We start from the raw sequence: 27,141 nt of genomic DNA, 5'->3' as shown, positions 1-27,141 counted from the left end.
ATCTCTGTAACCTTACCCCAGACTCCTTTCTTTATTCCAGTCAAAGCAGCCACTCCATTAGTGGTTACACTTACACAGTTTTTCCATAAAACATTGTTTTTATTAAAGAAGTCATTTACTGTTGAGAATATATCTTCTTTGGTACATCTTTCCTTTAGTGGCTCACAAAAAAAGTAGTTCTTCATGTATTTCATTATTGAAACAGAATCTAGCAAATACCATAAGCTGAGACATGTTAGAAACATCTGTACTTTCATCCAACTGTAGAGCAAACCTCCCACACTGCGTAATTCGTTCTAATCCTTGTTTCTTCAAATCTTCAGCAATGTTTTCGATGCGTCTTCCAACAGTATTTGCTGACAAAGGAATGCATTTTAGTTTGTTGCCTTATTGTTTTCCATGTATTATTTCTTCCATTTTTACCGTGGCAGGAAAAACAAGGGTTTTCCCAATGGTATGTGGCTTTTTGTCTTTCGCCGCTAAATAAGAAACCTCAAAAGAGGCTTCTAAACATTTATCATTAAGTTTAGTGAAATTTTGTAAAGTACTGGACTGAGTATTGCATGACTTTAAACATGGCTGAAAAAACTGTAGAGGTTTGTCTTCATGTTCTGGATGCTTAGTTTTTAAATGTCTTGCTAATCGTGATGGTTTCATACTATCATTTGCTAATATCTCAAGGCACAATATACACTTAGGGCGAGGTTCATCGTTAATGATAATGGATGTAAATCCACATTTCAAATAATCTTCTTGATAATTTTGAATTTTTTTGGCCAACTTCTTGTCAGATCTGATTAGATCGTCATTGTTTTTACCTTGTAAAGTGGCTGATGAAGAGCTGTCAGCTCTGCCATTTTCTTGTTGTTTGCTTGTGCTCGCAGTATTAGTATTATCTTCAATCCGCGGTTTCTTTGCAGGAATCTTTTTAAGCCACTTGTCCATTTTGTGAGGGGTAGTTTAGTTAAAACTAGATAATATGATCCATAAATCCACTTAACCAGGCACACGTAAACTGCAATACATCGCAATACGCTGAAAACGAACGAACGAGTGAGGGCGCCACTGTCAACCCTTCTGCGTTGCGGAACTCCCACTCCGCCATCAGGATACCTCACAGGGTCTGCTCCAGCCACCAGCGTAGGAAGCACGTGCCTGGGGCGCAGACGATAAGGGATGGCATTCCGGCCAATCTTGGGGCGGTGCTCCCCCAGCTGCCCTTTTTTTTCCCCCTCTGGCAGCGCCTCCTGATGGATTGTCATGCGCACCCCTTGGGGTGCACGCACCCCACTTTGGAGACCACTGCTCTAAGGTTATGTCTACAATAACGAGCTTACAGTGGCACAGTTGTACTAATGGAGCTGTGCCGCTGTAAGATCACTCTATGCCAATGGGAGAGAGCTCTCCATCGACATGATAAAACTACCTAAACGAGCAGCTGGAGCTATGTTGGTGGGAGAAGCTCTGTGTACACTAACACTTATGCTGGTGAAACATATGTTGCTGAGGGGTGTTTTTTGAACCCCTGAGCAACGTAAGGTTTGCTGACATCAGTGGTAGTGTAGACATGGCCTGTGGCACCTTTATACCAGCATAACTGCGTTCACACTAGGGCTTGTACTGGTATAACTATTTCAGTTAAAGAAATCACACCCTTAGTTGACAGTTATAACTACACAAAAAAGTCCACAGACTATGTTTTAGGGTTTTTGGACCATAAGTCTGATGGGACCTAGGGCCACATTTGCAAAGGTGTTTAGGTGCATAAAGATGCTGATAGGCCTCTAGTGAAATTCCAAGAGTGTCTAAGCAGGTTGGGCACCTAACTGCAATTGTTTTCAGCTCCCATGAGAGTTGGGGACCTAACCAGCTTGGGTGCATTTGAAAATCTCACTAGGCATCTCTCTGCAACTTAAGCTGCCAGAAGTAGCCCTCCAGCCCTTTTGAAATTTTTACCCACAATCAAGAAGAAAGGAAAAATAAAACTAAGACTATGTTTGCCCTGCCCTGCAGCTTGGACAACAGGGTGTGAATACCAACGTGCGCCAAAGCGCTGTGCTGTCTGTAGGTGTGAATTTAAGAGTTCCTAGCTCAGATCAAGGTATTCCTGGTGGAAGAGGACTACATAGAAGCAAACTAGGGACCTTTTAGTTCCCTGTAGTCTGAACAGCAGGGCGGTGCGGATAGGGTTGCCAGTTTTAGTTGGATGTATTCCTGGAGGTTTCATCACGTGACATAACCTTTAATTGAAGATTAATCTGGAGACTCCAGGACAAGCCTAGAGAGTTGGCGAGTCTAGGGGAGGATATGCCCTAATACCTTGAGCTCCAACAACTCAGAATAACAACTAAGACTGGGAATGGGATAGAAATTCCACTGTAAGAGTTCAGTTGCTGGAGATCCTTTGTCAGTCTATTAAAAGGGGTGTTCTTGGGAAGGTAAGTTCTCAGAGGGAAAATACAGAAGTATTTAGCACTGTAATAGAATGTCCAGTTTGATGCATGACTCTCCATTAAAAGTAATTCATATTAACGTAAAATATTGTGTGTCAGTTTGGGTGTTTGTAAACGGGTCAGCTGCACCCTGAGCAACCCTCATAGCTCTGTGGCGCCCTGCCTCCTTTTCCCCTCCTCAGATGAATGGAAATAATCTGCAAATACTTTTCATCCAATAACACCCCTTCTTGGGGCCTGGGTTCAAAACTATTAGGCTCCCTCTTACCTGGAACTCCTAGTACAGGTCTCTGCCTGCCGTGTCCAACTCCCTCTGCTGCTTTCCTGCCGCCCCCCACCCCGGTTTCTCAGGGTCCCTGCAGGAACCATACTGCTCTCAGCTTCTTTCCCCAGGCCTTTGGTGAATTTTCTCTCTTCTCTAGCCAAGCCTCTCACTTAAGGCCTGATTGAATCACATGACCCTTAATTTACCCCTCTGGGGAGCAGAGTTGGCTGAGACCTCTCTCTCTATAATGGGCTGGACGCCCTCTGACAGGGCTTAACTGTTGGGGTCTGGTTTTTCTGTCACATGCACCAGTGCAAATCAGGAGTGGAATGACTGCAGTGCAATCAGTGGCTTCATACTGTAGAGGAGAGGAGAATCAGGCCTCTGTTCTATTAGAGACGGGATCAGAGAAAAATGGAGAAAGAGAATGACATGGTGTCTAGCACTTTGTACATGATGCCTCCACATGGGGTGGAAAGTGCCATAGCAATCTGGCCCCAATAACATGGACCAAGGGCTGTTACTAACATATTGCTTCCTTGTCAAATGTATCACTGATTCTGCAGCCAAGTTTCCTGCCAGCAAGACTGCAGCACTGCCTCTCCATTGCTTTCATATGCAAAGAGGATGTTAACTCAATTGCCAATAAAATTCTAGTGGGTGGAGAGGACATCTGCCTTTCTAATGCTATGCTTGCCAATATGCCTCTTTTATGCTCCCAGAAGCCAAAAGCTCCTGCTTGAGCTGGTATTTTGACAAGCATTTCTGTTTTCTTGACACAATGGGCAAAGTGTGCACGGATGTGACATGCCACTCATCATATGTTTTTCATGCCATGATTAGCAGTTGCTGCATCTTTCTGGATGATGGTTGGCATAGCACTGGCCAAAGCAGAATTAGCAGTTTGGCCAGCGGGTTAAGCCTGCCACGTGAACTGACTGTTTAATTACATCTCAGGGCATTAGGGACGATGCTCCTGAGACTGCTGTGGTCGTAACACTCATCTGAAGTTGGTTTTGGAAAGCCCCCAGCTAGGCTGAAGAGGGAAGGGGAATAAAGTTGATTCAGGAATATGTCAAGGCAGCAGTGAGGCCAGCTGCAGGTGTGCAAGTTAGTAGCAGGGTTGTGGGAATCATGGATCTTTTGGTTCATTGGCAATTTTGAAAACATTTTAAAAAATGGTTTCCGGCTGAATAGAAAATGAAAATTTTGGTGAACCAAAAATGGAAAAGAAAATTGTTTTGGGTCTCAGTCTGGAAGTGGGGCTTGCAACAGACAAACCCTGAAAAGTCGCTAGATGTAGCTGTTTACGCACTCAAAAGGAGTAAAAAATGTCACCGAATAAAAGTTCCAGAGAATTATACACACACACATGTACTCATACTCACACACACACACACACAGAGGCGAGCAGTCACAAAATCATTCACAAGCAGCTCAATGGTGTTAATACAATTAATTCCATGCTCGTCTTACTACATTCTGTTGCACACCTGCAGCAACTACACCAGTACACTGTCATCATCAAGAGGGCGCCCTCTGCTCATTGGGAAGGAAACTGAAGACTTCTGCTCATTGGGAAGGTCACTCTGTACCTTGCAGCCGAGCCTCCCTTTCTTGCCAGCCTGGATTTGAGCCGACAGACTAATGAAAGGGAGAGGCCAGACCCAGGGGAAAAGAGGGCATTTACCTGACCTGAGTTTGGCACTGCAGAGAGCTAAGGAAGCAGCTTTAGAAACACAAATCTGCTTGCTGGACCCCTTCCCCCTGCTTCTGGGGTTTCATTTCTGGAAGCAGCAGGGCAGCTAACCCCAGGCCAAGCCAGGGGAAGGAGTAAAGGGCAACTGAAAGCAAGATAGCACCACCTTTGATCCTGTAGTACGGGCTTCACCCCTGGAGGCATGGTTCCCCCAGCCCCAATGGGACACATGGCCCAGTCTCACCCCACCCCATCTTCCATCCATGCAGTTCTCCTTGCTGGCTAACCTGCCTTCCCCACTCAGCCCACTTCATTAGCCATCTTTCCCTGCCTCACAGGGTGCAGCGAGAAAGAACAAATCTGGGTAGAAACAAGCCCTGGCTAATGTGCTGCTCTCTCCAAAGTGCATCTGCCTTTAGCAAAGTATCTAATTAGCCTCCACAAACTTCTTTTCCTTGCCTGCAGATTATACGGATCTCAGCCTAAGAAGCCCTGGAATGCGATTCCTTCCAAGGACACGCTCAATGAGATGTAATGACATTGACTAGGTGTGCAACAGAATAGCAATGGTAAGAAGATCATGGAATGGATTTTATTAACATTATTGAGCTGCTTGTGACTGATTTAGTGACCATAGATATTGGTGACTTATTTCCCTGAACGTCACTGTCATTGGCAGTGAAAGTTGCTAGATTTGTCACTGGTCACTTTGACACTTATTTCTCGTGAAGGAAACCAAAAAGTCACTAAATCTAGTGACAAAGTCACTAAGTTGGCAACACTGGGCCTAACTGGCCACATCACCTGATTGGCTGGAAGAGGCAGCAGACTGGCTGTTAAGCCCAGCAGCAGCAGTTCAGCAGCTGTTCAAAGCATTTGCCCACAGCTGTGATAGCACCTGCACTTATTTGTACCCAGCCGTGTCCTGGCCTTGCCTCATTCCAGACAACCCAGTTCTGGCTCTTGACGCCGGCTCTGACCTTTGGTTCTGCACCTGGCCTCTGCCTCAGGCTCTGACATTGGGCTCCAACTCCTGGCTCCCGACACCTGCTGTAAGCACTAGACTGGACGATTGCTCCAGCCACTAGGAATGAGTTGACCACCCAGGTCCCAGTCACTGGCAGTTTCTCTTCTACAAGATCAAAATGTTTCATTTCAATTTCAGCCACGTTTGAATGTTTTTAGATTTTTAAAAAATAAAATCAAAACAGCATTTTGACACAAAACATCATTTCAAACTGAAAAATTGAAATGTTTCATGTCAGAAGGAAATATTTTGATTGTTTTCAAAATGTCTTTGTTTGGGGTTTTTTTTTGTCCCCCTAAATGAACGTTTTGGTGAAACTGACACAGATTTGCGAAAGGTTTCAAGGTAGCTAAATCTGCATTTTTTCACCAAAAAGAAGAGTTAGCTGGAGAGTTTTGCCCAGCTCCAGTGGAGAGCAGTTTGTTGGTGAGTTCACACTGAATGGGACCATCCATTGTCTCTGTAATCTTATTCTCAGCCTGTCCAGATCAAGGGCCTTATTCTGATTTACATTGTGGCCCTTTTACCCCACTCTGGCAGCACAAAGGGTCTTTACACAGCATTTTGGAGAGATACCCCCGCAATCCAGGTCAACACACAGGGGCTAGGGAGCAGGGCCGTCCTTAGGCATAGGCAACATAGGCAGCTGTGTAGGGCACCTGAAAATTTGGGGCACCACTGGTTTCCACCGCTTGTTTTCCTATCCCTGTTCTGACCCTTCCTGCAGGCTCCCACAGATGGCTGCTCTAGCCTGGTGAGTCTTCCTTGGGAGGGAATCTAGTAGTTAAAAGTGAAAAAACCTCCAGCCTGCCAGACCTATTAGCACAACACTGAAACTGTTAAAGAGACATTCAAGGGGTAATAAAGCCATTTAACAGGCATTTGCCAACCTCCAGGTATATACTGACAGGTTTCAGAGTGATAGTCCTGTTAGTCTGTATCAGCAAAAACAAGGACGAGTCCTTGTGTCACCTCAAAGACTAACAAATTATTTGGGCATAAGCTTTTGTGGACTAGAACCCATTTCATCAGATGTCCCCGAAAGCTTATGCCCAAATAAATTTTTATACTGTCAGTTTCTGACTTTACTGACAAAAACAGTTGTGCATTAATGTAATATTTACACAGAACATGTCAGTCTACAGGACCTTAGTTTAAAGTTTGCTTTAAAAATATTTCATTAGTGAGCTGGTGAAGATTATAAAATCACATTTCTAAAAAATGCTTGCATAGAGTTTTAGATGCACAATCATCTTTAGCCTTAAATGTGTGGATCTTCAGACATAGTTTTTTAAATAAATCCTTCAAAAGACCTCCCTTATCTAAAATACACATTTTAATTACTATAGTTAAAAAAAAAGTGCTTCCAAGTCTTCCTGTCCTTTCTATCCATCCCTTCACCACCACTCCCCACTGAAGAGAGCCCTTAAAGGGACAACAGTCCTTCCCTTCCAGATAGCTGGACAAAGAGTTCTCTTTCTTTACTTCTGACTGTCCGACAAACTAGTTTTAAAAAAACCCTCCAGCAAAATCAGTACCTTAGTAAGACAAAATCCTTGTTATACCTAAAATCTTTGGAAACATATTTTTTTAAAGTTGGTGAAATTTCTAACCATGTCTCTTGTTATGGAGATCACACAAAGTAAATTACTGTTCCCTTTTTCTAAAAGCAATGAACAATGTTATGAACACACTAAACCTCTCTAATTAATTTAAAAGAATATCTTTGTTTCAATGAGTTAAATATGTAGTAATCTGGAATGTTGGCTTAAGATTTGAGTACATTTAAAATATAAATTCAACTTAGAAATACTGATGAAGAAAATGTAAAACAGAAGAGCTGCATCATGTATTCCATTATATGTAATGTTGTATTCAGCAGGACAGCTGACTCACCCTTACTATGAAGTTTTTGCAAATAAATCTCTGACAAACTTCAGGGCATATCAAAAAACCTGTGACTGACATTTTTTATTCCCAAATTTTAGTGCTTTTAATTAGGTACTTTCTTCATGTCCATTCTGCATGAGGGAGAGTGCATGGAAGTCTCTGTGGGGAACTGTGACTCTCCGCCACCATGAGGCAGGCTGGGCATCTCATTATCCTTTGCTGTCAAGTCCCTCCTCCCCCTCCCCCACCAGGCTGTGAGCTTGGGCTGCCATCCGGCACAGGGGCACCAGTTTAATAATACTGCCTAGGGCCCCATAAATCCTAAGGACGGCCCTGCTAAGGAGCTTGACATTAGTGCTCTAAAAATAGCTCCAGGCACCAGCGCAGCAAGCAGGTGCTTGGGGCGGCCAACAGAAAGGGGCGGCACATCCGGCTCTTCGGCGGCAGTCCCTCAGTCCTTCTCAGAGGGAAAAGCTTGCTGCCGAATTTCTGCCAAAGAATGAAGCGGTGGCGGTAGAGCTGCCTCCGAAGTGCCAACAATCGCGGCTTTTTTATTTGCTGCTTGGGGCGGCAAAAACGCTAGAGACTGCCCTGATAGACACTGCTCTGAAGCCCCTACCTCTCCTTATTCGTCAAAGCCTGAACCACAGCTTAAAAGTGCTTTCTACAGAGCTATTTTCAGAGCAGTTGCACAAGACCTGCTGGACTGAGTGTTGACCTGGGCTGGGAGGCTCACTCCAAAATGCTGTGCAGACGTACCCAACTTGGCTGTAAACGAGAAGCAGGCCCAGACTGGTTTCTGTGCCCTTGCTTTTCATTGGCCACTGTTTCATACCAAGTTAATATGTCCTGGATACCTGGCTTGTGCTGCAGCACACTTTGTACCGATAGTCACCCAATTGCTTCAAAGGGCTCCTCATCGTGAACTGGGCAGGTACCCTACGTACAGCCCTGCCAGAGTCAGCAGACTTCAGAAAGCATAACTCAGAAATGTTCAATCTCTAACTTTTGCATGCAGATTCCCAAACAAGAAACTCCTACATCCTCCACCTAAAGAACCCAAGCCAATGTCCCTTTCCTCCCAGTGAAAGGATATTTAACTCTGCAATAAAGACATGTGGGGATTTACTGTATGACTGTAGCAGTGAAATGAAATTTTATAGAGCCAGGCTTCAGATATGATCTAGCTCTGTAAATAAATATATATCAGAAATGAAAGTCCATACCTTTTTAAAAGCCTGATTTGTATGCCTAATTTGCATGATATATTACTGCAACTTTGTATGCAAAGACTGGGTAATCATGCATGCAAATGATTACTTAGTTTGCATGTACAATTACTCAGTGTGCTCATGATGCAGTACTTGTACATGCAAACCATTTTTACAGTAGGCCCCCACACTTGAGAAAATTAGGATTTTGCTGTGTATTTGAGAAGGGGTCTCGGCTTAAAATCTGTTTAATTAATATTAGGAAACTAATTAATGTCAGGATCTGAGTGATCTGACAATACAGACCAGTCTGTATGTATGCAGTGGAGCAACACAGACTGACAAGAAAACAGATTTCAGCTTCTAATGTCTGAGAGGCTATTGTAAATGACAATAGAAACAAAAGCTTTTTAGAATATGATGGAGATGCTTAGACAGAGGCCTTTGACTTTCAGAAATGACAACTGAATTTATATCTACTGCTTTTCCCTGATGCTATGGTGGTCTGGAGAATACTGTACTGGCTTAGAGGAATCACTGCAAGCCATGAGCATGTGAAAATGAGCTGTAGCACGGAGTTCACCATGTCAACAAGTCTGAAGGATGGACATCCTCGCACTTTGTGCACCTTAGCTAGTCATTCCCCTGGACAGCACCGGATGACTGGTTTGGAGGTACCTGTAGGAAGAGTAGGGCAAAAGAAAATGGGAAGAATCCAGACTGAAAGTTCCAAGTGTGTATCAGAGGCACTATGGTCTGTTGGAGTGAGCAAGGGGTTGGGATCCTGGACCTCCTGCATGCCAATGCAGCAGCAGCACCACCACAGTTAAAGCTGCATCACTACTTCTGTGGAAAGGCTGATCTATCTACAACTGATATGCTTGGGCTAGTGTACACTACAAAGTTAGCATGATGTAATCTGCCTTAGGCTGACAGAACAGCCCAAGTTGCAGTGGGGGAGGTTTAGGTTGAATATTAAGAAAAACTTTTTCACTAGGAGAGTGGTGAAGCTCTGGAATGGGTTACTTAGGGAGGTGGTGGAAGCTCCTTCCTTAGAGGTTTTTAAGGCCCAGCTTGACAAAGCCCTGGCTGGGATGATTTAGTTGAGGATTGGTCCTGCTTTGAGCAGGGGGTTGGACTAGATGACCTCCTGAGGTCCCTTTAATGTGCCCCAGATGTGCTCCTGCTTGGAGTTGACAGAGATACTTGATCTCTGAACCTGTGAGGAGAAGAGGCTGTGCAAGCACAGCTATGGACCAGCCATAGAAACGTGGACATCTAGGAGCAGATTGCATGGGGCACACAGAACAAAGAGTATGACAGGGACCAGCAGCAGTGTCATGTGTCAGACACACCAGAAGGCCAGGGAGGCCAGCAGTTGATCTGGTGCTAAGCAACAGACCTGCTGCTTTTACAAAGCACTGTGCACCATCCTTGGTAGAGACCCCACCACCACCCTGAACACCACCATGGATACTGCCGAGGAGCCCGAGCCATAGGCCAGCATATCAAGCATGAATGAGCCTGATGCAGGGGAAGGAGCCTTGGGTAAGTGTGTAATTGTATTTCCCATTACAGCGATGTACTGATGGAGCTCCCAACTTAACAGGACACAGCTATCGACTTTTCCTTAGTTTACTCATAGTATAAGAGGTAGTGGTACAACAAAGGGAGGTAGGGTTGTTACCTACTTGTCACTCCCCTTTAGTGTTAGGCAAGCAGGGCCATGTGCAGCAGTGTGGTTATGTGCACAGGAATGTCCCTTGTGTCCTCCTGAGCGACCTTGATGAAACTTTCAGGGAGAGACTCTTGCCAGAGGTTTCTAGGGATGGCAGCCTTTATTGCTTCCTCCGCAATAGACACTTTCCCACAACAGTCAACAATAACTTCAGCAGGCACCGTTGCAGTACACAGGCTAGCAGCATCCTGGCCCAGGCAGCTTTGGGGAGCCAGCAGCAGCTGCTCTCTGTGCCTTTGTTACCCTCAGGAGCAGGATATCAGTTAAACCACCACCGCCTGTGGGAAACAGTGCCAGTATTTAGTGCCATTGCTCTTTGTTACTAGAATCATGCAACCGAGCAATTCCCTCCTCATTTCCCTCGCCCTGGTGGGCGACACTTCCCCTGGCTGGTGCTGTGAGTGGAGCCCCGCACAAGCAATCCTAAGCAGAAGTGTCAATAGGCATGTCTTAGGGGAGCAAGGGGAGGGAGTTCTGAATGTTAACTTTCGCTTTCCATTGTGACCATACTGACACTGGTACCTCCATGTGTTTGATCGGTAGCTGCTGCCATTGCAGCGTTGAGGGGTTCCTCCTCCACACCCGTGGAATGCCTGAGCCAAATGCCTGAGGGGGGGAGGGATAGCTCAGTGGTTTGAGCATTGGCCTGCTAAACCCAGGGTTGTAAGCTCAATCCTTGAGGGGGCCATTTAGGGAACTGGGGTAAAAATATGTCTGGGGATTGATCCTGCTTTGAGCAGAGGGTTGGACTAGATGACCTCCTGAGGTCCCTTCCAACCTTGATATTCTATGAAATAAGGAGGAGGAAAAACAAGAACTCAGGATGACGTGTTCAATGACATACTACAAGCCAGTGCTGCATCAGACCATGAGCACAGAGCCTGGAGGGTGAATGTTATGGACAACCTGGAGATGGAAAGAGTGGAGAGGAGAAAGTCCCAGCAGGAAAAGGAGAGGGAGATGCAACAGGCCACAATGGGGCTTCTCTGGCAGCAAACACACGTGCTGCAGACACTTGTGGACCTAGAGGTTCAACAATCCCAAGCTCGCCTCCCTCTACAGTCCATGGAGAACTGTCCTGCAGCACCTCCCTACATCCCCCCCCCAACATTCCACATGGCATCAGAGGCCACTGCACTACCCCTCCGCCCCCCGCGGACATTAAAGACAACCACAACTTCTCATATACAGCAACTGCAGCTTTTACAGGTCAGCGTGTGCAGATAAAACGGACATGAATGTTCTTTCCCCTTGTTAAGATCTGTTCTATTAATTTATAAAGTTTTCCATTTATTTGCTTTTCAATTGCACAGATTTTTATTTGCATTGGTTTTGTTACTGAATAAAATGCTATTATTTGGAAAATAATTCATCTTAACTAGTTCCCAACATATGCTGCAGAGTGCCTAGCAGTTTTGAAAGCACCCACTTGTTACTGAACAGCGTGGTACAGCTTGTAGTATCAGTGACACAGTGTAATAAACAGAAATGTACAGCACGCACAGCAAAATTAATAGATGCCCTTACAGTGTTATATTCATAGATGTACACCAAGCACCATACAATTCCTAACAGGTCCCCAAACAGCAGGGCCAGATAGAGCCCAGTGCACCACAACGCATTACTGCTAAAGTGCTCTGTCAAACCCTCACTGACAGACCCCACCGAATCGGTTCTCACTATGTTCCCCCAGCAATCTGGCCTCCATGTTCCCGTGCTGATTCCGTTCCTCTTGTGGCTCTGCAGGATCGTGAGTCCTGTGCTTGCATCACTTATGACAATAGTGCAGAGGTGTGCAGGCTCCATGCTTCTGGCAGAAATGGCAGATAGTGAGGAGGGCTGGGCACATTCATGGGATTTTGAAAAACAGACACAAAACTACTGGCTATAGATGATATTATGGGATATTATGAGACAGTTGCATGCTGGGAAATTGACCCCTTGCTGCCACGTGTGACTCATTTCTACCCCACTATGCATTGCCAAAACTTCCCATAAGACAGTGTGCTTGATGGTGGCAGGTCGCACACAGGGATACTTACCCATGCTGCACAGTGTGAGTATGTGCAGCACCGACACAAGAAGCTGACCATCCACACACACCGGCGATGTACTAACCGCAGCCGCTGTCTGATGCCATCACTTGTGAGACAAGGTGGGTGAGGTAATAGCTTTAGTTGGACCAACTTTTGTTGGTGAGCGAGACAAGCTTACCTCACCCACTTTGTTTCTTTAATATCCTGGGACCAACATGACTACAACTAAACTGCACACAATGTAATGTGCTTCCACCAAAGCTCATAGACTCATAGACTCATAGACTCATAGACTCTAGGACTGGAAGGGACCTCGAGAGGTCATCGAGTCCAGTCCCCTGCCCTCATGGCAGGACCAAATACTGTCTAGACCATCCCTGATAGACATTTATCTAACCTACTCTTAAATATCTCCAGAGATGGAGATTCCACAACTTCCCTAGGCAATCTATTCCAGTGTTTAACTACCCTGACAGTTAGGAACTTTTTCCTAATGTCCAACCTAAATCTCCCTTGCTGCAGTTTAAGCCCATTGCTTCTTGTTCTGTCATTGGAGGCTAAGGTGAACAAATTCTCTCCCTCCACCTGATGACACCCTTTTAGATACCTGAAAACTGCTATCATGTCCCCTCTCAGTCTTCTCTTTTCCAAACTAAACAAACCCAATTCCTTCAGCCTTCCTTCATAGGTCATGTTCTCAAGACCTTTAATCATTCTTGTTGCTCTTCTCTGGACCCTCTCCAATTTCTCCACATCTTTCTTGAAATGCGGTGCCCAGAACTGGACACAATACTCCAGTTGAGGCCTAACCAGCGCAGAGTAAAGCGGAAGAATGACTTCTCGTGTCTTGTTTACAACACACCTGTTAATGCATCCCAGAATCATGTTTGCTTTTTTTTGCAACAGTATCCCACTGTTCGCTCATATTAAGCTTGTGGTCCACTATGACCCCTAGATCTCTTTCTGCCATACTCCTTCCTAGACAGTCTCTTCCCATTCTGTATGTGTGAAACTGATTGTTCCTTCCTAAGTGGAGCACTTTGCATTTATCTTTATTGAACTTCATCCTGTTTACCTCAGACCATTTCTCCAATTTGTCCAGATCATTTTGAATTTTGCCCCTGTCCTCCAGAGCGGTTGCAATCCCTCCCAGTTTGGTATCGTCCGCAAACTTAATAAGCGTACTTTCTATGCCAACATCTAAATCGTTGATGAAGATATTGAACAGAACCGGTCCCAAAACAGACCCCTGCGGAACCCCACTTGTTATACCTTTCCAGCAGGATTGGGAGCCATTAACAACTACTCTCTGAGTACGGTTATCCAGCCAGTTATGCACCCACCTTATAGTAGCCCCATCTAAATTGTACTTTCCTAGTTTATCTATAAGAATATCATGCGAAACTGTATCAAATGCCTTACTAAAGTCTAGGTGTATCACATCCACCGCTTCTCCCTTATCCACAAGGCTCGTTATCCTATCAAAGAACGTTATCAGATTAGTTTGACATGATTTGTTCTTTACAAATCCATGCTGGCTATTCCCTATCACCTTACCACCTTCCAAGTGTTTGCAGATGATTTCTTTGATTACCTGCTCCATTATCTTCCCTGGCACAGAAGTTAAACTAACTGGTCTGTAGTTTCCTGGGTTGTTTTTATTTCCCTTTTTATAGATGGGAACTATATTTGCCCCCTTCCAGTCTTCTGGAATCTCCCCCGTCTCCCATGATTTCCCAAAGATAATAGCTAGAGGCTCAGATACCTCTTCCATTAACTCCTTGAGTATTCTAGGATGCATTCCATCAGGCCCTGGTGACTTGCAGGCATCTAACTTTTCTAAGTGATTTTTTACTTGCTCTTTCCTTATTTTCCTCTTCTAAACTTACCCTCTTCCCGTAAGTATTCAATATACTAGACATTCCTTCAGACTTCTCAGTGAAGACCGAAACAAAGAAGTCATTAAGCATCTCTGCCATTTCCAAGTCTCCCGTTACTGTTACCCCTCCTCATTGAGCAGTGGGCCTACCCTGTCCTTAGTCTTCCTCTTGCTTCTAATGTATTGATAAAAAGTCTTCTTGTTTCCCTTTATTCCCATAGCTAGTTTGAGTTCATTTTGTGCCTTTGCTTTTCTAATCTTGCCTCTGCATTCCTGTGTTATTTGCCTATATTCATCCTTCGTGATCTGACCTAGTTTCCATTTTTTATATGACACCTTTTTATTTTGTAGGTCACGCAAGATCTCAAGGGTAAGCCAAGGTGGTCTTTTGCCACATTTTCTATCTTTCCTAACCATCGGAATAACTTGCTTTTGGGCCCTTAATAGCGTCCCTTTGAAAAACTGCCAACTTTCCTCAGTTGTTTTTCCCCTCAGTCTTAATTCCCATGGGACCTTGCCTATCAGCTCTCTGAGCTTACCAAAATCCGCCTTCCTGAAATCCATTGTCTCTATTCTGCTGTACTCCCTTCTACCTTTCCTTAGAATTGCAAATTCTATGATTTCATGATCACTTTCACCCAAGCTTCCTTCTACTTTTAAATTCTCAACAAGTTCCTCCCTATTGGTTAAAATCAAGTCTAGAACAGCTTCCCCCCTAGTAGCTTTTTCAACTTTCTGAAATAAAAAGTTGTCTGCAATGCAGTCCAGGAACTTATTGGATAGTCTGTGCCCCACGGTGTTATTTTCCCAACATATATCTGGATAGTTGAAGTCCCCCATCACCACCAAATCTTGGGCTTTGGATGATTTTGTTAGTTGTTTGAAAAAAGCCTCATCCACCTCTTCCGCCTGATTAGGTGGCCTGTAGTAGACTCCCAGCACGACATCACCTGTGTTTTTTACCCCTTTTAGCCTAACCCAGAGACTCTCCACCCTTCCGTCTCCTATGTCCATCTCCACCTCAGTCCAAATGTGTACATTTTTAATATATAAGGCAACACCTCCTCCCTTTTTCCCCTGTCTATCCTTCCTGAGCAAACTATACCCATCCACACCAACATTCCAGTCGTGTGTATTATCCCACCAAGTTTCAGTAATGCCAATAATGTCATAGTTGTATTTATTTATTAGCACTTCCAGTTCTTCCTGCTTATTACGCATACTTCTTACATTTGTATAAAGGCATCTAAGATACTGGTTTGATCTTGCCTCCCAGCTTTGCCCTGACCCTCCTTCCTCTCTGCCATTATAGCCCGTGCTCCCTCCTGTTTCCAACCCATCTCCCAGGTCTTGTTCCCCACTTACCTGTGGGCTTTGCTCACCTGTCCCCGTCGAACCTAGTTTAAAGCCCTCCTTACTAGGTTAGCCAGTCTGTGCGCAAATAAGGCCTTTCCCCGCTTCGAAAGGTGAACGCCATCTGTTCCTAGCAGTCCTTCCTCAAATAGCATCCCGTGGTCGAGGAAGCCAAAGCCCTCCTGGCGACACCATCTTCGCAGCCAGGCATTCACCTCCACGATGCATCTGTTTCTGCCCGGACCCCTACCTTCAACAGGAAGAATCGAAGAGAATACCACCTGCGCTCCAAATTCCTTAACCCGTACTCCCAGAGCCCTGTAGTCACTCTTGATCTGCTCAGCGTCACACCTCGCAGTATCATTTGTGCCCACATGGATGAGTAGCATGGGATAGTAGTCAGAAGGCCGGATAATCCTCGACAAAGCCTCTGTAACATCTCGGATACGGGCCCCTGGCAGGCAGCATACCTCCCGGGATGAACGGTCAGGGCGACAGATGGGTGTCTCCGTCCCCCTCAGCAGAGAGTCTCCAACCACCACTACCCTACGTTTCTTATCAGTGGTGGCAGCAGACCTCCCAGCCTTAGGGGTACGAGGCTTCACCCCCTTAACTGTTGGGGGTGATTTCTTCTCTCCTGTATCAAGAAGAGCATAATGGTTATCTTTTACCACAGCAGGAGGGTTCGCAGCAGGGGTGGAGCACTGCCTGCTGCTAGAAGTAACCAGCTGGCTGTGTCCACCCTGAGCCTCCTCCTCCACTGGTGTGTCAGATACACCCTGAGGCATCTCCTCCTTCACTGGAGTGTCAGTAGTCCTGTCAACTGGGACAGCACCATCAGCTGTCTCCACATGGATACTGTCCAGGAATTGCTCATGGACATAGATGTTCCTCAGCCTGGCCACCTCCTCCTGTAGCTCTCCCACCTGCTGCCTGAGAGATTCCACCAGTAGGCACCTCTCACATTGGATGCCACCCCCAGCCTGGATATCAGTAAGTGGAAATTGCAAATTACAGTCTTTGCAAGCCCACACCAGAATCTGGGTAAAAGCATCCATGCTTTGGTGCTCTGTCTGGCTACAGGCGCAGGTGGAGGAGACAGAAGCAGTGCTGGCACAGGTGTTGCGGGTCCTCCTCACCATTGTAAGCCTCCCTCTGTCAAACGCTCTCAAATTCCTGTCTACAGCTCCCTATCCGCTCCTCTCTGCTGTAAACAGAAAGGTTTTCGATGTGGCTCAGGTTATGGGTTCAGGGGACCAATGGGTCATAGATGAGACTGACAAGGGACCACCCCCTCCCTTCCTACTCCCCTTCTGAACTCCCTTGCAAAACTCCCTGTTAGCAGCTCCTGTTCGCTAAGCTCCCTGGTCGCTTGTGCGCAGCTTTATAAAGCCCTGGCCTGAGTGAATGCCCCACCCACTGGTTAAGGTTCAGCCAATTACCAGAGGCTTCTAGCTTTCAAACCTTCCTAGTAGCTCCACCTCCAACTGCCAGCTACAGCACACGGTCCTTCAAACAAACAAACCAAACTTGTAGTGTAGACATGGACTTTGTTAGATTCCTTTGAAATTTGGTGTGCCTCAGGAGAGTGCAGGATAGGATCAGTGAGTCTCATTTGGGGTTATTAGAGCCAGGGCTGTGGAGATACTAGCCCTCCCCTCCCCATAGCTATTTTTCAAATAGTTTCTGCCCACTCCCCCTCCCCGGAACGAGAGGTCAAACGATTGATGAGATGTGGGTCCAAATGGAATCAATCTGTTGAGATTTACTCAGGGTAGTGGATAGCATCCTCTAAGTGTTTGAGGAACCTAAATTGAGAGCAGTATTTAAGGAAATGTATGTCTTTTATAGATGCGTGTGCCAATGTAGAAAAATGGCTAGATGGTTTCCATTCCTTCCATTTTACATGCTTTAAAGCTCAACTCCAACGTCTCTAAAATCCAAACAGATGCTAGGATTGGTTTGATATTTGGTATGCCTCAGGGGACAGAGGGTGGTGTTAGTGGTCCAAATCTCAGGTCATTTGGTCCAAGCTACAATCATCCCCAAACTGGTTTCCTTGTGCTGCCGTCTACTATTAAGTTGAGTACAGTAGTACTAAAGGCTGGCTGGGGCATGGACATTATGGAGATGGATGCCTGTGAACTCAGCATTGAGTTAACATAACTAAGGATAAATTAATCACAAGCCTCCATCTAAGACAAAACGAGTTTCAGACTGAGTGGCTGAAGGGTGCTTCAATTTGTGAGTCATGGATACAATTTTATTTTGGGGAGAATGTAATCAAAGTCTCTCAGGTAAAAAATTAGATGTGAATGGTTCCTGGGAAGGGAGGGGTATTAGGAGGCAGAACAGTGGGGGAGAGGAGTGTGGCACTGCAGTGAGGGGTTATGGGAAGGTGAAAAAATGGGGATGGGTGGTAGGGAAAGGGAGAGAGGTTGGGGCTCAGAAGAAGGAAGCATGGAGTTTCAGGGGAGTGGAGGGGTACTGGGGGAGATAGGGGTGAGGGCACCAATCAGCCCCTCACTCTTCCCTCTCAGGTGTTTGCCCAGAACAGGCGGCTCCTACCCCTCTGTGGGGGTCTGAACAGGGGTTCAATGCTCCCCTCATTTGAGCTGAGATATGGGAGGCCTTGTCCCTCTGGGGGTGTCTGAGTCCTTCTCACTGTCCCCCATGTTTGCTAGGATCTGGGACTCCTGTGCCTATCTTCAGGGGTTGGAAATCCCTTCTATACCTCTCTCATGTGAGCTGGGTTCTGGGGGTGAGGGGACTTGCTCTTTTGGGAGGGTCTGAGGAGCTCTTGCTGTACCCCATGTGACCCCAGAGCTGAAGAAGTACTGTCTTTTTGGGCGGGGAGCTGAGAACGGACATACTCCATGCACATCGTAGGTCCTAAGGCACCTGAGAAGGGGAAGTGAACACCTGCTGAGATGGATGGAGGAGCTCACACTTCTCAGAGCTATTGTTTCAAGTTGTATTCACATCCATTCATCTGAGAGCACCACATTGGGATGAATGGGCCACCTCACAGTGTTCAGAGACTTCTGTGCTGCACAGATGAATATGTCCAGAAGTCCTTTCCCTTCATGGTCTCTGGATCCTTCCTGTTTAAAGGACAATGTTTCTGAGGGCTTGTCTACACCTAAAACATTAGAATGGCCATCCTGGGTCAGACCAAGGGTCCATCTAGCCCAGTATCCTGTCTTCTGACAGTGGCCCCTGCCAGGTGCCCCAGAGGGAATGAACAGAACAGGGAATCATCAAGTGACCCATCCCCTGTTGCCCATTCACAGCTTCTGGCAAACAGAGGCTACGGACACCATCCCTGCCCATCTTAGCTAATAGCCATTGATGGACCTATGCTCCATGAACTTATCTAGTTCTTTATTGAACCCTGTTATAGTCTTGGCCTTCACAACAGCCTCTGGCAAAGAGTTCCACTGGTTGACTGTGTGTTGTGTGAAGAAATGCTTCCTTTGTGTTAAACCTGCTGCCTATTAATTTCATTTGGTGGCCCCTAGTTCTTGTGTTATGAGGAGGAAATAACACTTCCTGATTTACTTGTTCCACACCACTCATGATTTTATAGACCTCTATCATATCCCCCATTAGTCATCTCTTTTCCAAGCTGAAAAGTCCCAGTCTTATTAATCTCTCCTCATAGGGCAGCCGTTCCATGCCCCTAATATATTTTTTGAGATGAGGCAACCACATCTGCACGCAGTATTCAAGTCCAAATATAATGAGGGAAAAGAGGGAGCAGAAGAATTTGTGACTTCATGGGAGCAGCTGGGCAGAGGAGCTAGCGCCAGACTGCTGCTGAGAAATCTCGCTCCTCCTCGAGTTCAAGGAAGGGAGCTGGAGCTGGAAAGTCGGAGTTCCAGGGCTTTTTGGCTTGTTTGTGGAGTCTGCCTAGTTCTGATTCGCTTTAAGCCACTGCTGCCCAAGTCAAGGGCTGACCCAGGCCCCTTGAACACGAACTTTACCCATGGTGGTGTTCATCATCCACTGACAGCAACCCGAACTGTGACTGGCATTTACAAACATGTTCATTTCTTTGCTTGTGTAGAATTGCAGCCTGGAAGGCTTACAATGCACATGCACCAAGAAAGCAAAAAGCTGAGAGGGTTTCTGCGCAGCCCCTTTATGCTTCCCTGGTGAGTTCAGTGGAATGTGCTGTCGCCCTTGCCCCAATGATCATCCCAACTCTGATGTTGTACACCTGTGCAATAAAGAGTTAATAAGTCATGTTGCATGCTACAAGTTGCTTCTGTTATAGTATCACATGTTTTTATTTTGTGGGAAGGTTTGCTGCAAACACAAGAATAGCCAGCAGTTAGTCTAATCAAAATTATGATGCTATTGGGTGGAGAGAAACCAGAGACAGAGGACTTTGTGTGTGTGCGTGCGGGGGTTGAAGCAGGAGTGAAACAGGAGAGGAAGAAAGATTATGCCTGCAGAGGCGACAGGAAATGTGGACAGGTGGGAAGCAAGCTTTGAAAAAAATCTGTATTTTACTAGCTACTTCCTGATTTTGGAGCAGATTAATATGTGGTTTCCAAAGATGTAGAGCACAAAGTTTTGGAACTGACAGAGCAGGTACCTTGACAGCTGCGGGAAAAGAACTATGTGCACTGCTAGGCTTGTGGATTCTGGGTGATTCCCGGCTCACGAGGTTGCAGAAGTTTTCAGGAGAGCAGAGAGAGCATTATGACATGGGGATTGCTGACTACAGGCTGATTTCGGTGGAGAGAGGTTGCCTAGGTTGGTATCATGTTTTGCCCACTCCGCAACATCTAACCAATGACTTAAGAGGTTGTGATCTAACAGACACTGTGGTGGTTTACTTGGGCAGAAGTTATCTGGGTCTTGTTCCTGATGTGCCACTCATACAATGTATGGGAGCAGATTTGGACGGCATCAGATTTGTGTCGTAGAATCATAGAATATCAGGGTTGGAAGGGACCTCAGGAGGTCATCTAGTCCAACCCCCTGCTCAAAGCAGGACCATCCCCAGCTAAATCATCCCAGCCAGGGCTTTGTCAAGCCTGACCTTAAAAACCTCTAAGAATGGAGATTCCACCACCTCCCAAGGTAACCCATTCCAGTGCTTCACCACCCGCCTAGTGAAATAGTTTTTCCTAATAGCCAACCTAGACCTCCCCAACTGCAACTTGAGACCATTGCTTCTTGTTCTGTCATCTTCCATCACTGAGAATAGCTGAGCTCCATCCTCTTTGGAACCCCCCCTTCAGGTAATGCTGCTATGAAATCTCCAGAATTTGAAAACTGTCCAGGAGCTGACAGTTTTCTCTGATTTCGCTGAGCATTTGAATAAGTACTACAGTGACAATATGAAAGCTATTAATAAGTGTTGGAAGAACAGAAATTGGAGGATTCATGGCTGGCTGGACAATGTGTACTGTATGGCACAGAAACATTACAAGCACTCTGCCCACAGAGGGGGGAACATTGATTGGACAACAGTCAGAGGATCTTTCTCTCAAGTGTAAAACTGTTAGTATTTTGGAACACAAACTATTTGTGATTTCCCTGGCTGGCCCAGCCACAAACTCCACCCTCTCACCATTCTGAAACATGACCAGGAACACCATTGCACTGTGACTGAGCTGCCTTTTACTCCAGGCACTGCATGTCCGTTAGGTTCTAGGAGTGGGGAAGTAACAATCATAGAAATGTTTGTATACGAGGGAGCGCAGACTTCGGGAACATGCGTTCCCTGCTTGCAGTGGGGAGTCTGTGTCGAGCAGCGTGGAGGGGCCAGTTAGGAGGGGGAATGCATTGAAATTGTCAGGGATACAGCTGGGGAGATGTGCCGAAGCAGGGCTGGCAGGGTGCAGCTGATATTTATATGGCACAGTATGCTAATTGTGGGACACTCTCTATACACAGCTGCCTAAATGACTATTAACTCTTACCAATGTCATGTCTTTTCCTGTTCAAAAAATTAGGAAATTCAGTGGTAAGAAACTATGTGAATGCAGAGTGGTGGTTCAGTGACCCCATGCAGAATGCTGAGTTGAGTAAAACTCAAACTTCAGAAAACCAGGAAATGCATAGTTAAATCTGCCATCGTTCAGCAGCGTAGGTACACCTACCCCACTGACTGCACATGGAGTGTAAGCAAATAATTCCCATTGGCTACTGCGAGCTCCAGAGGAACAGAAGGATAGTGGCGTAAGCAACCTTCTGCACCTTAATAATGTTAGATGGAATCCAGTGGGTGAGAGTGAATGAGTTCTAAACAGAGGTGATGAAATGGTACATTTCAGCAACTGTGGGATTGGCAGAGTAAAGGTATGTGTGTTAATGGGTAGTCTTGAAGCACTGGTGAAAGAGGGTAGGGTTGCACGGGCAACCTTCACGATCCATTTCCTAGTTTTCCAAAGTTTGAGTTTTGCTCATCTCAGTGTGCTGCAAGGTGATGATGGAGGGGCAGCGAGTGAATGAGTGGGGGGTTGCAATGCCACTCAAATTCGTGGCAACTAAAAAAGTTGCAGCATGATAAGAGTTGCAGTTTTTGTCACACAACTGCAGCTCACAATTTTCTTACAACCTTATACGAATTAGTATGAGGATTATGGTGTATTTAAAAATGGTGCTCCTATTGTAGGCTATCATCTGAAATTTCAGAGGTTTCCTGGTCCTGTGTGCTCTGTGGAGAAGCATGTGATCTGAGCCTAGCAGCCCTCTTTCTGCCGACAGACAGCCCAGAGTAAGATGTGGTGAGTTGTGCCTCTCTCTGTTTTTAAGGAGCAGTCTGCTTTGTCTCTCTCTCTTTTGGGGTTCTTATATTTTATTATTCTGAATTCTAAGAAACAAAGCAGTGTTACCTTGCAATCTTCCAGCAAGATGTTTTTTAAATCTAACTTCTCTGTGTGTATATACTGTAAAATATAACAAGGTTCAGGGAGACAGCAGTTGATATTTCAGGTATTTCAGGAGAAGAAAAGCCTTTATTTAACTCTCCCAGGGGAGAGTAAAGATGGTACTCATCAATGATGGCCTCTGTTATTAGTACATATAGTGAAATGGCCATAATGTTGGCATGGGTGAGCATGTGCTACCATCTTTGGAGGTATGCAACCTGGTTTAATCTATGCTTTGGGTTGAATTTTTTTTTTTACTACAAAAAGAAAAAAACAGGCAGCCAAATTCATTCCTGATGTCCAGTAGAGTTGCCCAAGGTCAGAATGAAACTGGCAGATGAGCTCCTGGGTTGTTGCTACAAGCTTTACTTTAACACACACACACAAATCTAGGACCAATCAGCTTTCTTATCTTTCTAGGGAGTGTCCTGAGACTAAAACTGCTTGTTTAGCTAGGTTAGTCTGACATCTGAGAGGAGCAGATTATAATCTGAAAACTGGAATGGGAAGGGGTTTAGTTGATTTTATTTCCTGTTCTCATAACTAAAGGACCAAATAAGAGATACATGTCATTCTGTTTTCTGTTCTTGGTCTGAAGGCAAATAATTAAAATAAAAAGTGTATGGTCTCATTAAATATCTGGTGCTTTGCTACTTCAACTCTTTCACTGTTCTGTAACTTGATTATTTAGTCTTTCCAGGCTTTAACTCATTCATTCCTACTGTCTGAGTATGTTCCACTGGGAAGCCAAATCTAGGGAACTGAGAATAAGATAGGAAAACCCAGGTCATTTGCATAGAATCATAGGACTGGAAGGGACCTCGAGAAGTCATCTAGTCCAGTGCCCTGCATTCATGGCAGGACTAACTATTATCAGATCATCTCTGACAGGTGTTTGTCTAACCTGCTCTTAACAATCTCCAATGATGAAGATTCCACAACCTCCCTCGGCCATTTATTCCAGCGCTTAATCACCCTGACAGTTAGGAAGTTTTTCCTAACTTTCAACCTAAACTTTGGTGCCTATCTTCTTCAAACATGATTTCCCAAAGTCTCTCTTTCGCTCCTGGCCCTTAGTTGTGGGCATTACTTTCCCCACCTATCCACAGGCCTCAGCCCATGAAAGAAATTGCATATTTGAGGTTACCACAGTGTGCTCATAAATGTTTAATAACCCCTCAGTCACTGCATGGTGGTTGGATTTCTTGCTTGTGCCATCATTGTTACTAGTGCTGGTTGGAACACTCCACCTAAATTTGTTTTGTTTAAATAAGTCGTTTCATGGAAGCCAAAGTGTTCCAGAGATGTATCATTTTCAACCAGGTTTTCAATGGGAAGGTTTCGGAGGTCCAAGGTGGAGTCTCCAGAGGCAGAGAGGGGCAGGATTTGAACATGTGACCTTTTCAATCCCCAAACACGAGGTTTTGATCCAATTCCATTATGTGATGCTTGACAAGTTTTGTTTCCATTACAATGAAGAAAAACAAAAACTTCAGGATCTTGAAAATTGTCACAAAACAGCATTGTTGTCCGCTGGCCAGCACTAGTCACTACTTTATGAAGTTTCAGACCAGGAAAGGTTTTAGATTTCCAGCCATTACAACTCCCCAGTGCACTGAACCAAGCATATAAAGGGATTTGATTGTGAGAACAAAACAAAACAACAAGAAACAACTTTAGCTTTGCCCATTTCACCTTTTTTGTTTGGCTCATGTTAAATCAGGAGCTATTACCACTAACATGAAATCGCATTTAGGCTGAATCCATTTAAAGAGCAGAGGGACAACAGCATTCATGTTCCCGTCAGTGAATCAAATGAACCCCATTTCCATTGAATTCATGTTAAGCTCTAATAATGTAGTCTCTTGGAATTAGCAGAATAGGATTTGTCCTTGGCTGCTGTGTAACCATTTTGAGACCTTATTCAGAAAGGAGTCCTTGGTGCTCAGTTTGGTGGGGATTTTGCAATTGTCTATTAGCGCTGGGTGGCAAGTACGCAACAGGAACATGTTCTGACAAATCAGGAACATTTCACTGAATGTTTCCAGGCATATTTCTTCGATTTCCCAGCAAGTTCTGCTCCCTGCTCATTACATACACACAGCACTGTGGCTCTATGAGCCATAACTCTCCCAGTGACCTTGGCCAAATCACTTCACCTCTCTCTACTTCAGTTTCTCCATCTGTAAAATGAGAACAGCAGCATTTACTGACCAACTTCAGAAGAATATTGCTCTTAGGTGAGGCTTGAACTCACAACCTCAGCATCACTCCACCAGTACTGCACCACTAGCAGATTCATAAGTAGCTGTGCAGTACAGCTAATTGCTTTTCTGTGTGCCTTTTCTCTGGAACTGCTAGCTTTGATGTGAGGCACCAGAAGATCAAATAGAGATCTGATCTATCAAGGAACATGACTCTGCGACCCTTTCCTTGTACTACCTACACTCTGTATTAAATACAAAGGGCTAGAACCTCAGATGCAGTTGACCCCTCTCAGTGCACCAGGATGAGGAGTGATATAAGAGGCGTTCTACCCCCCTTCCTCTTACCCCAATCCCCTGATCTAGGATCACGGGAACACAGCATACTCTCCCATGATTCTTTCCAATCCCTGGCATGCCTATCACACTTGTGCAGGAGGGGGTGGCACAGACCTGGATATGCTGCCTTTCTCTCACCAGGGATTTTCCTATGCAAGCAATCTGGATCACTTGGTAAACTGGGCTGTATCTGCTCAGCATGGATTTAATCCAGTCAAATGCACACCTCCCAAAGGGGGAAGGAACATCGCTGGCTCACACGGAGGACTGCTGAAAAGGATCCGGGGGTTACAGTGGATCACAAGCTGAAAATGATTTAACAGTGTGATGCATTTGCAGAAAAGGCTAATATCATTCTTGGGTGTATTAAGAGGAGAGTTGTATGTGAGGTGCATGGAGCGGGGTAACTTGTCCCACTCAATTGAGGACTGTTGAGGCCCCAGCTGGAATACTGTGTCCTGTTCTGGGTGCCACCCTTTAACATAGATGCAGACAAACTGGAGAGAGTTCAGAAGGGGGCAACAAAAATGATAAAAAAAAAGTTTAGAAAACCTGACCTCTGAGGAAAGGTTAAAGAAAACTGGGCATGTTTAGTCTTGAGAAAAGAAGACAGAGGGGAACCTGATAATCTTCAAATATGTTGTAAGGAGGGTAGTGATGAATTGTTCTGTATGTCCACTGAAGGTAGGACAAGAAGCAATGGGCTTAATCTGCAGCAAGAGAGATTTAGGTTAGGTATCAGGAAAAACTAACTGTAAGGGTAGTTAAGTTCTGGAGTAGGCCTCAAAAGGAGTTTGCAGAATCCCTGTTATTGGAGGTTTTTAAGAATAGGTTGGACAAACACCCAGTCAGGGATGGTCTAGGTTTATTTAGTCCTGTTTGAGTGCAAGGGGCTAGACTTGATGACTTCTGGAGGCCCTTTCAAGCTGTACATTCTCAGGGTTTAACTGATCGCCATATTTGGGGTTGGGAAGGAATTTTCCTCCAGGGAAGATTGGCAGAAGCCCTGGAGGTTGCTCGCCTTCCTCTGCAGCATGGGGCACAGGTCACTTGCTGGAGGATTCTCTGTACCTTGAGGTCTTTAAACCACGATCTGATGACTTCAATAATTCAGACATAGGTTAGGGCAGGGCTCGGCAACCTTTCAGAAGTGCTGTGCCGAGTCTTCATTTAGTCACTCTGATTTAAGGTTTCGAATGCCAGTAATACATTTTAACGTTTTTAGAAGGTCTCTTTCTATAAGTCTATAATATAGAACTAAACTATTGTATGTGAAGTAAATAAGATTTTTAAAATGTTTAAGAAGCTTCATTTAAAATTAAATTAAAATGCAGAGCCCCCCGGACGGGTGGCCAGGACCCAGGCAGTGTGAGTGCCACTGCGAATCAGCTCATGTGCCGTCTTTGGCACATGTGCCATAGGTTGCCTACCCCTGGGGTAGGAGTTTGTTACAGGAGTGGGTGGGTGAGATTCTGTGGCCTGCATTGTGCAGGAGGTCAGACTAGATGACCATAATGGTCCCTTCTGACCTTAAGTCTATGAATCTATGAATAAAGAATGCAGGTCACACAGAGGATAAATACTGTATCTTGGAAAGCAGTGTCTCTGGAAAGGACTTGGGTGTTATGGCAGATAACCAACTGGACATAAGTTCCCAGGATTATGCTTTAGCCCAGAGGGCTAACACAATTGTTGGAGGTATAAGCAGGAGAAATCTAGTGGAAATATACAGAGGTTATACAGCCTCCCTACAACACTGATGAGACCATTACTGGATCTGGTGTCTAGTTCTGATGTCTGCACGTCGATAACGATGTTGACAATTGGAAACAGTTCAGAAAAGAGCTACAAGACTAATCTGAGGTCTGGAAAACCTGCTTTATAGTGGGAGACTAAAGCTTAGTAGCAGGCAGCTATTTAATTTAGCAGACAAACGCATAACAAGATCCAGGCACCGGCAGCTGAAGCTAGATACATTCAGACAAGAAATAAGGCACACATTTTAAACAGTGAGGGTAAATAGCCATTGGACCAAATTACAAAGGGATATGGATTGCTTGATGCTTTAAATAAAGACTGGATATCTTTCCAAAAAAATATGCTGTAGCTCAGCCACCAGATGTGGGCTCGATGCAGGAATTACTAGGTGACATTCTC

At 45.2% G+C, this 27,141-nt stretch overlaps 1 long non-coding RNA gene across 1 annotated transcript; it reads right to left on the bottom strand.

Moving 5' to 3' along the window:
• Positions 1-4,137: 4,137 nt before the first annotated feature.
• LOC115659960 lies at positions 4,138-10,247 on the bottom strand. The gene is made up of 3 exons (XR_004002678.1): positions 10,237-10,247; positions 5,178-5,184; positions 4,138-4,211 (listed from the first exon to the last, which is right to left on the bottom strand). It is a non-coding gene; the product is annotated as an uncharacterized LOC115659960 (long non-coding RNA).
• Positions 10,248-27,141: the final 16,894 nt, after the last annotated feature.

This window comes from Gopherus evgoodei, chromosome 11 (assembly GCF_007399415.2).
Source record: "Gopherus evgoodei ecotype Sinaloan lineage chromosome 11, rGopEvg1_v1.p, whole genome shotgun sequence".
Lineage (NCBI taxonomy): Eukaryota > Metazoa > Chordata > Testudines > Testudinidae > Gopherus > Gopherus evgoodei.
The sequence above is the reverse complement of the archived record's forward strand: the minus strand, read 5'-3'. Positions and strand labels throughout refer to the sequence as shown.